The sequence below is a fragment of the Mastacembelus armatus genome, chromosome 18 (genome assembly GCF_900324485.2).
Source record: "Mastacembelus armatus chromosome 18, fMasArm1.2, whole genome shotgun sequence".
Taxonomy (NCBI): Eukaryota; Metazoa; Chordata; class Actinopteri; order Synbranchiformes; family Mastacembelidae; genus Mastacembelus; species Mastacembelus armatus.
This window is the reverse complement of record NC_046650.1, coordinates 15,717,509-15,730,717: the sequence shown is the minus strand read 5'-3', so window position 1 is coordinate 15,730,717 and position 13,209 is coordinate 15,717,509.

The window sequence follows — 13,209 nt, the reverse complement described above, 5'->3', positions numbered from 1 at the left end:
TCTGGCACCAGAACTGCACCCATCCAGCCTGTGTGCGCTAAAACCCACCGTTGCTAGGCTACAACGAGAGGAATCAAATCGAGGTGGCCTCCACAGCTGCGCTGTGCTGTTGTGCAGCGAGGGATATACATGGCAGCGCTCCCAGTATGCACCTGGATGGAATGAAACAGGAAGAAGAGGAGAAGTCTAATCTACTAGGTACAGTGGTGGCTGTCTGCCCTGCGTCGGTCCCAATAGTGTGTCTGGAAACAAGAAGGAAATCACGCTTCACATTATGGATTTTCAGGTTTCTTTAAGTGGCCGTGCTCTGTTGATGAGGTAAATGTGTTTTACTGACAGCAGTGAGGTCAGCAAAGGCGCCTTAATGTATTCACAAAAGAGGGGAATTTATCTGGAAAGTGTTAGCTTCTGGTCTTACAACAAGCACTTTCTAAACCGGTGCCATGAGCAGCTGAACTGAGCCATGGATCCAAACAGAAACATGTGTTTTTGTGGGGTTTTTTCAGCAGAATTTGGAAAAATCTTAAAATAACTCACAAATGTAAAACAACCAAGTTCCCTCTGTGGAGTCATAATACTGCTATTCTCAAGCTTTCACTTATCGTACTTTCCAATTGCTGTGATCTCGTCCTCTTTTAACCACCTCACTGCATCACTGAACGTGTTTTGTGACTCTGTGAAACAACAAGTCTCCAACATGCCAAAAACCGTAAAGGGCTTCTCCACAGCTGACTTCCTGCATCTTGGTATTACCTCCTGTAAAACCACAAACTGTTGTTTTTACACTTTGATTTTCGTACCCACTGAAGCGCTGAGGTAAAACATGTTAATTAGTGAGCTTTGGAGGTGCTGGCAGCCACATTTTGTGACTTTTGGATAGAGTAGCTGTTCCCCTTGGTTTCCAGTGGTGAGACTGAGCTAAGCTAATCTAAGCGGCCTGCTGGTTGTAGTCGCACAATCAGCCTGTGGACACGATGGTGGTGCAGTATCATCCAACTCTCTGCAAGAAAAGTTTTTAAAATTCCACAATTGATGCCTCACAGAGATGCACCTTAAACTTCACTGAAGTGAATCTCGCCTGTTGTATTAAGACACTTGTAATTCACTCCCACTGAATTTTGTTTGACTTGGAGAAAAACTTTACGTGACTACACTCAGAGTATTTACTTTTTTCTTTTTCTCATCTTTGGTGTCAGATTTAATTTGTACTTATAAATGCACAAATTCACTTTCATTTGAAAAAGGGCCAAGGTTTCTGGACTTTGGCATCCTCCCCTCCTGGGTAGACTTAGGAGAAAGGAGAAAGGTCATCAGGAGCTGTAGGTTTGACCGTTATTTTGTAGGTTCACCTCAAAAGCGCTAAATAAATCATTTTCCTCCTCTAGCTGCTTCTTGCCACTGTGAGCCAGAAACAGATGCTGGTGCCACCATGTTGCCAGATCTCCCAATGGCAGGAAAGATGACAGCAGCTGCCAAAAAAATACTGTCAATAAGAGAGGCTCAAGTGACGCTCAAGTGCATCCTCTCAGGGAAACTGCGACCGCCTCACATGTTGAAGTACTGGAATAATCATGTGGACATATATATGACGCCATACTTCAATGTTTTTTTGGCTTTATCATCAAATAAAACCCTTAATTTGAAAAGAGAGCACAGATGTGACTCATTTCCTGCACAAACTCACCTCCCTCCTGTCCTTCAGACTCTGATGAATTTCATGAAGGGAGATTTAGTTTTCCTTATTTCCTTTGACTCGATTGGCGGCGACGTTCTTCTGTTTTTGAGGGAAACGATAAAGAAAGAAAATGTAACGTAAAACAGAGACAGAGTGGGGGTGGGAATACGTTAAGTACAATCAGACACTGGTGATCTATTTACCAGTGGTACTTTATTTGTCTGCAGATATTTTTATTTGACGCAACTAAAGCTTTAACAAGCTACAACATTAAAATGCAGCAGACACATTCATGCAACACAATATTACAGGACTTTTAGTACTAGTACATGAACTTGTATGTAAATACCCTGATTAAGGCAGGTTTTTTACTTGGACTGTTTTTCTACCATTGTGAGTCAAGTTTTTAAAGAGTCGTCCAGGTAGAGACTGTTGTGACGTGGGAGGAAATAGCAGCTGAGTCATTCCTGCCATTTTTATAAACTTATTTTTGGGTTGAAAAGGGGCTGGTGAGGTTTTGCTTTCAGTTAAATTACTCCACATAATTCATGTCTGCACTTAGGAAAATGAAGTGGGTTTTTTTTTTTCTACTTCCTGAATGAAAATGTGGAGCCAACCCCAGCACCACGGTTAACAGTTTGTTCCCTGTCGATGTTATTTAATTAAACGTTATATTAAGTGAAAGTAAATGACACAACAGGGTCCTGGCTTTTGTTTTAAAGGCTGAGATACATCTCATGTCTTCTTTTTCATTTGCTTAAAGACAGAGACTGACATTCGTGTTATTTTTTACAGAATCTAAATAGATATAAATGAGGAGAATGAGGCTAAGATGATCTGGAAGTGAAGTATATACACAGAATAATTAAAAAAGTAAAACCAAACTCAGTGTTGTATATTAGTGGCTGGTGAAAGTCCATATTTCTTGTGGGAGCTGCCTTGTCTGAGTCACTACAAACTTTTCTCACACACACACACACACACACACACACACAAACGTACGCTCTGTCTCACGCCCCTGCGAACACTCGTCTTTAACGAGGGGAGAGCTGAAACCATGCGCGATTGTTTCAGAGAGGCTGCCCTAAAGGCACGTTACCGCTCCTTCTCCCAGTCATACGTCCCCTCTTGTTGATTGTGCAGCGTGGATCAGCAGCAACAAAGGCATCATTAGTGGGGCTTTGGTCCCCACCAGGCCTGAGCTAATTATGAATGGGGGGCCTGGTAATAATTCAAGGGCCCATCGGTGCAGCTTGAAACTGAAGAGAGACCTTTACAGAGTCAGTGGTGGCGTACTCAGCCCATCTGCCTCCATTTCCCAGCCACCTGCCTGAAGATCTGATCCACGTCAGCCATGAGGATGGAGCACCATTACACACAAGAGAGAGGCAGAGGAAACATATGGGATTTATACGTCGTCCTCATGAATGATTTGCAACAGTCATTAAAAGCTTTGGACAATTACCTGGTTGGATCATGATGACTTACTTGGTAAACTGTCTAACCAGTGTTCATTTTGCTTTTTTTTTAAACAGAATCTATGTGAAATTATCTCTTTTCCCTCACATGTTCTCTTCACTTATTAGTTTCACACACACACACACACACACACCTCTATCTTCATCCTGTGAAAAATGTGACCAGCAACAAAATCTAAAGATATAAAATCACCCACTCAGGTGGACAGTAATGGTGAAGTGATGACCAGTGATGATCGTTTCTGCCAGAAGAGGGCAGTATCCATTTTCTTAATCACATCTCAAGTGATTCCCCCTTGGCCAAAGCAAGCACAAACATTGCCCCATTTCCAAAGCCACAAAAGAGGGAATTTGAAAGTAAACAAATGAGCCCGATGGGATGATCAGCATTCTCTGATTCACGGCATAAACTCTTTTCCCATGGAGCTGGCTCAGAGTTTCGACACAGGCTCCGTCTCTCAGCTCTGATTTACAACAGCTCTCGGATTTGACATCTTTTTTTTGTTTTGTTAATCCAAATAGGAGACAGGGTGAGATTATAACGCGACGTATGGAGCGGCCACAGAAGCTCACATTAGTTCTAGATGCAGAGGTGTGTGTGTGTGTGTGTGTGTGTGTGTTTGTGTCTGGTCAGATTCTGTAGTAACTTTAATTTGAAATGTGAGTCATTTGGACAAACTGGAGCCTTAAAGTATTCATGAAATCATGAGGTGCAGCATTAAGTGTGACGGCCAGAATGCAAATCAAGGATATGGCTTCCCTTCCAGCTGCTGATGAATAACATAGTCAAGCATACAGTTTGCTCAGTGAACACTCTGATTTGAGAACTGATAAAACTTGTAAATGTAAAAGAAGTTAATTTTCATCAAGTTATCATGTGCAGAATCTTCCCAAATCAACCGTGTTGTTTAGGGAGTAAAAGCAAAGCAAAGTCGTCCTGCTCAGCTTCAACTGTGTGTCTTAATGACATGCAAACACGTGAAGTAAGACCAGGCCGTCCAGGTCCGTCATTAATATTCAGGCTCTGATTTTCGCCTCCACTCTGACTGCAGCAGCCAATTTGAGAATAATCTAGACTGGCACACAGCTTTTGTCAGAGATGACGTCACCCTGTGGATTATTTGTGCGGCCTGTTTCCCAATGATGGGATCATTACTAGGCATAAGTGCTGCCTTGGGGCAACGAGTCCTTTCGCTTTTGTTTTCTCCCAAAAACTCTCACACCAAACCACACGGGGTCCAGAGCTTTTTCCAACTGCTGCTTCATGTGTAAATACAACATTTTACAAGACCGGGTGATAAAATATTGTAAAAATTTAAGACCGGCATACACACACACACAGCAAGATGTTTTGTGTCATGTTTTGTACGCGGACTGCTCATATTTGTGGTTTCTAATGCAGACTTTGCCTCCCGTCTCAGTTCCAGAAGCAGAGACGGACTGATGGTGAAGAAAAGCGGAGCTGAACACTGAGTCACAGAAACACGGGGCTGGTTTTGATCTGGATTCAATGGCCTGGAATAACTGGCCCCTGAAGAGCTCTTGTGTCAAATGGTATCTGTGACAGGGAACAGAGGAGGAGGATAAACATGCTGCATTTAACATGTGGACATAACGTTTCCCACTCACACCATCTGGAGGAAACAAACACATCCTCAACTACCAAAGAAAAAGAAAAAGAAAAAAAAAGATCTCATTTTAGTTACATAAACTTGACTCTTGATTCAACTGAGACTCAAGTGGTTTTCTGCAGAAACTCTATCCTTGGAACAGGCGAGGTCTGGTGGTAGGAGTGAAGACACGTCGATAGGTTGCTTGACTCCCCGCACCCTTTGAATCGCCCTCTGCTTTGTAACGTGAGGGTGTTTGGAGGCAGGTCAAAAGGCCCTTTCAACCCAAGGCCTCACCTACTTCCTAATGAATTCCCAGGGTCCATCAACCTGCAGGCGCTCCCATACAAGCTAACCAATGATTACACCTTGAGGGGGTGAGGGGGTGGGTGGAGGAGGAGGAGGAGAGCCTGGTGAGATAGAGCATCCCCAGTACACACACGCACACTACCATCACCCCCCAGATTGGAGGCAGGTGCAGCAGCAAATCAAGCCTCATTAGCTGCACCTTCTGCTAGCGTATACCGTGGACAGATGGAAGCTCGCCCTCACATGTTACCTCACATCAGATGGCAGTTGGAGGAGGGTGGCTAGGGGGTAACAGGGAGGTACACTCGCCCCCTTCTGCCGGCACTACTTCCTCCGAACTACAAGATGCCCCTAAGCACAGACCTAGCACCAGAACACTTCTTAACCTTAATCCTGCTGGCAACTTCTAGCTCCCAGAGAATATCTGCCATCAGATCAGTTGTAACCGACTCTGACCCGGGACAGAGAGAGAGCTACGTTCCTCAGATAAGGAGGAGGTGTGGACTTGCAGACACCCCTGTGGCTGGTTACATTTCCGCAGAATCCATATTTTTTTTTAAAAAAAAAGCTGTGAGCATGTGTGTGTTAGCGTGCACAGGCATATGATATGCTAAGACACACTGTGAGGCCACCAGGTAAGCGAGCAAGCCTCAGCTGCAGGGTATCACATCGCCCCCTTGTTTTCATGGCTCTGACACCAGATCCTGAGCAGCTAATTGAAGCAACAGTGCGATTCACTGGTGCAGGTCCCAGCGTCGACACCTTTAAGGTAACACCACATTCATCCACAGTCCCGCAAGGGATGTGGGCAAAAAGTGCCAAGGGGAGGCCATGTGCAAATTGATGCTGTCTGTGTGATGAGAAATATTGCACATGAGCAACTTCAACACTGAGAAAAGCTGTCAGATGGGTTTATAATGCCGGAGCTTCCTGTTGGGACCGTGGTGGTGTCGTAGGTCCAATTCAGGAAACATCTGTGCAGAAAGATGCCTCATGATGACAGACAGCAACACAGTCTAACACCTGATTCCATCAAATATCAAGTGTTTCTGCTTCACAACTCAGCCAGACAGGAGAAAAGGAGCATCGTCTACAGACACTTCATTAACTGGAAGAAGGCACACACCGAGCGGAAACACCACACGCTGAGGTCAGACAAAGGTCCACGACGTGTTGGCACATCACTATCACACAATTCAATCGAAAACATATACTCTTAAATTTCTATATGCATCTATATGACTAGTTTTAGGTTTAGGTTACTAAGAGCTGTGAGAGGGAAATTCTTAAAAAGGTTACTGTGGCAGGAAGAATGAGGGCAGCGGTACAATGGGTACTTTGTCTAGACCTAGTAGCTGCAGCACAGGGAGGGGTCCCTGTGGTGGGAATGGACCCACAGCATCAATGGATTGAACTAACGTACATTGCTTGGAAGTACACAACCTGTTGTAGAGCTGTACCTCGTACTGCACAAAATAACGCTACATGTTCTGCCACACAGTGTGTTTTAAAGCTGCTCTAATCGATATATCAAATTACTAGAAATAGATCATTGTCACAGTAGCATTTAAGTTAACAGAACATCAGCATCCTTCAGCTCGTTGTTTTGGTTTTATGGGCTGTCTGGGTTCGCTCCCATTAAGAGTATTTAGCATTTAAATTCCCCTCAGCAGTCTGATGCTGATGCTGCTTTGGGTTATGTAAATAAAAAGCAGTAGTTAGTTAATATCTTTGCTTTGTGTTACTTTACAGGTTTAAGTTGCTTAATAATTAAAAGGGAAATAGCTAAACAAACTGGACTGTATGAACAGACTGTGTCTCGCAGTCAAAATCTCAAGGTCACGTCAGGTTAGCGCCCCAAGGTGCTCAGCTCCAGCAGGACTCGTCAGACTGGTCCCTCCTGGTTTTAACAGCGTTAGATAGACGGTGAGTCTTTCAGCTGCAACTCAAAAAGCATATATGTAAACTTTTTCTTGATGTGATGTCGAAATCGCTGCAAAACATTTCTGTCCTTGTGTAAATGAGCTGCGTCTGGACATATTCACCAACACTCATTTCAGTCAAGCTGCAGAGAAGGTACTGTACTTCTGTTTGGCTGGGAGCTAATGAAGAGAAACACACACATATGGGACTCCTTTCCTTTTTTGACTCATCCTTCGATCCGCACCCAGATTCATATGCCATATGGGAAAGTGTGGATAAGAAGATCCAAGTGCTCCACGCGTGTTCAGTCTCTCTCCAAATGCAGCTGAAAGAATCAAAACGTCTCCCTCTCTTGTCTTGCTCAGTCCCCTGGGTGCATGAAAGTGAAGGTTACACTTGCAGCCCCTTTAATGATGCTCCTTTTTGAGGGGGTTTGTTTCATTTAGAGAAAATCTTCATTGTTAATCTGTCGCCTGTTGCCAGGTTTGAACATGCAGCGCCATATGTCGCGCGCTACCTTGCTTCTAAACCAAGGATTTCAAATTGGTTATTTTGATATCCTTCACAGTCAGACAGCCTGTTTCAGGTGGGCTGGTGGTCTTTGTTAAGTTTGTATCAACCCAAACCCTGAGAGATACAAACGCTGACACTTATATCAGACTTACCTCAACATGCAAATGTCTCCCAGTCACAGTTTGGAGCGTCGGAGGAGAGTTCTCACTCAGGCACGGCGATGTGCTTCAGCCCAGATGAAGTCTGGAAGCCATTAACAGAGAGCAGAGCAGGGCTTCAGCAGAAAGTACAGTAAATGTTAAGCAGGTGAGGGATTTGAAGGCTGTAATGATGTGAATTTTACTCATCAATCTTCTACAGAAAGAAGCTGGAAAAAGATTCTGTAAAGTCTGCAACTTTATTTTAAAGCCTGGCACCGTTTTGTAACGTTTTTTTTTAATCTCACACGCTGGAAAATATCTTTAGGGGCTCTTCAAATGTGAGCTGAAACGTGCGGCAGGAGGGCTCTCCTTGCAGGATATGTCCACAGCAGCTGTGCCTCATGGGTGAGGGGGTTACATGAGGCCAGTGTTTATAGATACCATACCAAAGATACTAAGACAAGCTTGGGTGCTTTATATAAATAAAGTAGCCCCCCCCCCCCCCTACATAAACAGTTAATTCAGCTAGTATTTTCACAGGTTGGTGCGTAATGTTACTGTGCCAGAGCGTATACATTGCACCATTCATCACATAATTAGATTTTCATGAAATAGATTACTTCTTTATTGGCCGTCACTTTGCCTCTACGCTGTCAATAAGAGAAGCCCCGCCTGCAGTCTGCCCCATCAGCCCATCTTTACTTTGCCTACCTGCCAACAGAGCATTAAAGGAATTAGCCTAATCATCGTGGTAATTAACATCAATAATTATTGACAGTGCCACAGACAGGAAGGACTGACGGACTAAAAAGTTTGCTTCTTTGTCGAGTCCTTTGATGCCAGTTTCTTGGAAGAAGCCTCGTTTCCGCCGGTAGAGTCTAGTGAATGAGTGAGGTGTGGGAGCCAGGATGATGTCAGATACTTGCTAATGTGGAGTGCCAGTCGGGAACAGTAAGTACCCCCCCACCCCCAACCAACCAAAAAAAAAAAAAAAAAAAAAAACCACAGAGACAGACATACAAAGAAACACTCTAGCACTGCCACCCCCTGCATCTCCTCTGTGTTTGCCAGGAGTGCACCTGCAGCTTATTATCCAAGCCTTTAGCTTTATAATGTAGCACAGGTGCCAAAGTGCCACAGCATAATTGTAACACACACACACACACACACACACACACACACACACACACACACACACGAACATGAACAGACAGAGCAGGCACCAAAATGGGCAGCCACACTTACGGATGTGCAGTGATTAATTAATACTATGGTAGGTAAATCCTAAACATTGTTCCCTCCCAGTGTTGGAAAACACACAGAGCACATACAGGAAGAGTCAGAATAAAGGTTAACAACACTCCTTTTCAATATTTCCATGTAATGTTCCAGTGGCCACAGCACAAACTTTGAAACATCGTGATATAAAGTTATAAAATGTAAGTCTCAGACCTAAAGTTTGTAAAGGAGGAGTTGAAAACTGGGTTTGTTTGAGTCCCCAGATTAATGTCTTTCATTTGTACGGAGCAGAGTTGGATGTATTATGTATGCAGTCTTCTACAGAGACAGATTAAACAAAATGGATGTGTATGTTTTAGAGACACATGCCTGCACATCTGTTGGATGCAGAAATCCTGTTTCAAATTGCCAATCAAAGCTTCTCTCCTCTCCTCACATTGCATTAAACATTTGCATTAATCAAAGAAGGAACACCACACATTATAGCACTTTAGTCAAACACACGTCGCTGCTTTGTGCCGTTCATGCCCACCACCCTCCTTTCACCTTTCAATGTGTTTGTGCACGTCACTGGTGAACTGGAAGGTTGATGAGTTTTTAATGTATATATAATATCATGTGAAAGAAAACACTGACCTTACTTAACAAGGTGCCACTTCACAATGAAAACAAACAAACTGGAAACCTTCATTTTAACCACAGAGACAAATGTCAGCTGGCTGCTCTTCTCCACCAGGACAGCAGCCGTCAGCTGACCAGCATTTCTGCTAACGAGGACGTGTGTTACTCAACACAATCAAAAGCCCAACACTTTATCAAGAAAACACAGTACAAAAGTCAAAACATCGGTCAAGGGACCATTTGCTCACCATAAAGACGTTAAAGTCTTGTCCAGGACTGGACTGGACGCACCATGTTGCATTAATAGACTTTCCTCCGTGATATTTAGTTTAAAAAGTCAATTAAACTGAGTGTTTTCTTGCTGAACTACGTCTCAATTGATGTGAGTTTCAGCGCTAAACTAACAGAATTAGCAATTATTGCAAACATGTCATGCCAGGACACATTTTTACTGTGCAGTGCTGAACATCTGGTTAAAGTCTTTTAATTTCTAGCATACTGTTTAATGATATTGTTTTAGTTAAGGGAAGTAGAAACATACTGATATTTTTTAAAAATGTGGTTGGTCTTTGTTTGTTTCCACTTTGTTTGGTGCTGAACTGATGGGAATCCACTGGGAAACACTGAGACACTGACCACAGGCTCCCCGATCCAGAAACAGTGACAGACTTTGTGGTGACATCTGCTTTTACTCAGGGAGAGCACTTCAGCCCTTAATAAAGCATGTAATCACACTGCTGTAACTTGGGAAGAGACAAAGCAATGCAGGCACAGGGCGAATGCTTCATATACTGATTTTTTTTTTCTTTTGTGAAAGTGGATGTTTCTGATTTTAGTTTATCTGCAATTTTACATTAAGACCCAAATGAAGACAAACAGCCACTTAAAGCGTTTATGATGGATCACAGGTATTTACTGCAGGAGCAAAAAAGCCATTAGCAACCTGGAAACTACAGAAAAGGTGTTGGTCCCCTTTTCATGCATACACCTGCATGTGGTTTTCTGCATGTAAGTGGACAGGAAAAAGGAAAAAGCTGTAGTTTTTAATCCAAATGTAATTTGGGAGGGTGAAAGCTGCACCTCACAGGCAACAAAAGGAGGTTTTGTGCGAGATGACAACAGGGTTACAGTTCATCCTTTTTGTTATCACCCAGAAGGACATGCTGATGAGATAGACAGACAGGCCATGCCACATCGCTGAAATAGTTTGCATCTAAAGATAAAAAAAATGTCAGACTGTCTCAGGTTTTGCAAAAAAAAAATAAAAAATTTAAGGCAGCACCAGCTTTGCAGCGCACAGGCAGGCTAAACTGAAACTCGCTTTGAGTGTGTTCTCTGCATCTCTTCTCATATTTCAGCTAAACTGCCTCCTCGCCAGGGCCAAGGAATGCATCAAGCGCCATAAATCAGGGGCTTGATAGGAACTTGGCGGCCGGACAGCAGTGCAGAGAGCTGTGTTATGTAGCCACAGTACAGTAAAGATGTTTTAAGGTGAACATTACCATCTTGGAGGAAGAGAAAAACGAGGGGGAGGATAATTTGATTCAAGGGGAGTTTTGTCCAAATGACAGAGCAATGAAAGCCCTTCTCACCTTCCTCACCCCTTTGCATTCCTTTACTTGTGAATCACTGTGATCACCAGGAGGAACACAGGCCTCAAACCACAGACTGGCCTTTCTGTTTCCTTTCTACCGTGCAGTTTGGGCTCAGGGAACAGGCCGTGTGTCGTGGTGACGAGTGCGTGCAGGTGGATTTGCTCGAGCTCTGCCTTGTGTCTCTCGCTTGCCGTGTCGAGAAAGAGGGAAAGAGTTCATGTAGAGGAGGCAGCCGGCGCTGTGTGCCAGGTTTGTTTGTCACATCTCCGCCTGTCTGCGCCTTATGCAAATGGGCAGGGGGCTGGGAGGGACGGCTCCATGGGAAACTGCTGGGGCTAATCCAGCATGTTGAACAGGGGAGGAGAGGAGCACTTTTCAATAAAGCACCCCCACCCCGCTGTCAAGTCATACACACACACACACACACACACACAAACGGCGCGTTCCCATCCTATGCATGCTTTCCAACAAACATCACAGGGAAAACACAAAGACGCACACATGAGTTTGCTGCCTCTCCCTCACAAACACTGAACACCTGTTTCTTTTCTGCACATCCACACAGACATGCATTAATATGTGAACAAATCCCACGATCTTAAGACCCACTCTCAGTCCGCTGGGTGCAAACCCAGGGTGCTTTCAATTAGATAACAACAACCCTCAGTGTGATCAGCCTATACTGCACCTAAACATGGACTAATAACACACTGCAGCCACAGTCCATGACTTAGACTATGAAATTTATGCAAATTTGTGTGGGAATACACGGAGAGAGAGAACTATTTAGGACTAGTACATTTTCAGACAGTCCTCTTTTATTCCCCAAGCTCTCTTTAAGTACATTTTTGCAAACACACGCAGGCTGTGGTCTGAGAGCTTGACTTTCCCTTGGTGAAGCCAAAGAGGGTAAGCAGAGATGAGCTTTTGTGAATTACAAAGTCCTTTTAATAAAACACCCTACTGTCATTAATTAAGCAAATAAATTAGACACTTTGGAGAAAACGCTTCTTGCCAGGAGTTGGATGAGATTGATATGAGGCCGACGTCTGTTTGCTGTGAGCAGCTGGTTAGCTTAGCACAGCACAAAGCCTGGAAACAGGGAAGCAGCTCGACTGGCTCGGTCCAGAGATAACAACTGTGAAACTGCAAAGAGGGAAATGAGTGGAAACATGTGGAAACAGCTAACTACAACTAGCTACCACAGTTAGTTTTTTTATGGACTCAACTACCAAGACACAACACGTTGATTAGGGAGCGTCAGAGGAGCTATAAGGTCCATTTGGTTTCCACTCTTCATGCTAAGCTAAGCTTTATATGCAAATGACATATGTGAGAGTGGTGTCAGTCTGCTCCTCTAACTCAGCCAATAGGTGTGTTATCAGTATTGTTTCTATCCATCAGTCTATTTCAAGCAGGATTTAATCTCTTCAAAAGAATCTAATGTTGTTTTTTTTCCTTTTTGTACTGAAATCATGAGCTCTGCATTGTGTGCACCAAACACTAACAATATAACCCCCCCCCCTTTGTCATAAACGTATGAAGGATCTGCACAAATTCTGCCTTAACGACTTCCTGCTAGATAGAGAGCGTTACACTCATACTTTGATGTCGGAGTAATTCATTGCCTGATTCAGCAGCACGTAAGATGAATATTATATTCCTTCCATAAAACGCCGGGACGTGACAGAGTTCTTTGTGTTGGCACTGGCTCGGGTCCAGCAGCCCGGTCCAGCCTCTGCACTCACAGGTTTGTGTGAGAGTCCTCTCCGTGCTAAACCTCTCCCCAGCTTCTTTTTTTTTTGCACACAGCTAGACACACGTCGAGCAACACGAGGCGCCGTTAGCTTTCCTGGAAGAAAAAAAATAGACAAACACAAAGGTAATCAACAAATCCCCTTTGCTTGAGTCCTGAGAAACATAATAGGGCCAAATCATCGTCTATTTAGCCTCGTCAAATCTCTGACAGCAGGCCTTGATAAAAGAGAGTGGAAAATATGTAGGGTATAAGACGCTGCCAAGACCCTCACCGACTAGAGCCCCCTATTGAAGCCAGATGTTGACTCAACTGGCCAATTTTGATAAATGGCATAATGATTACCATTT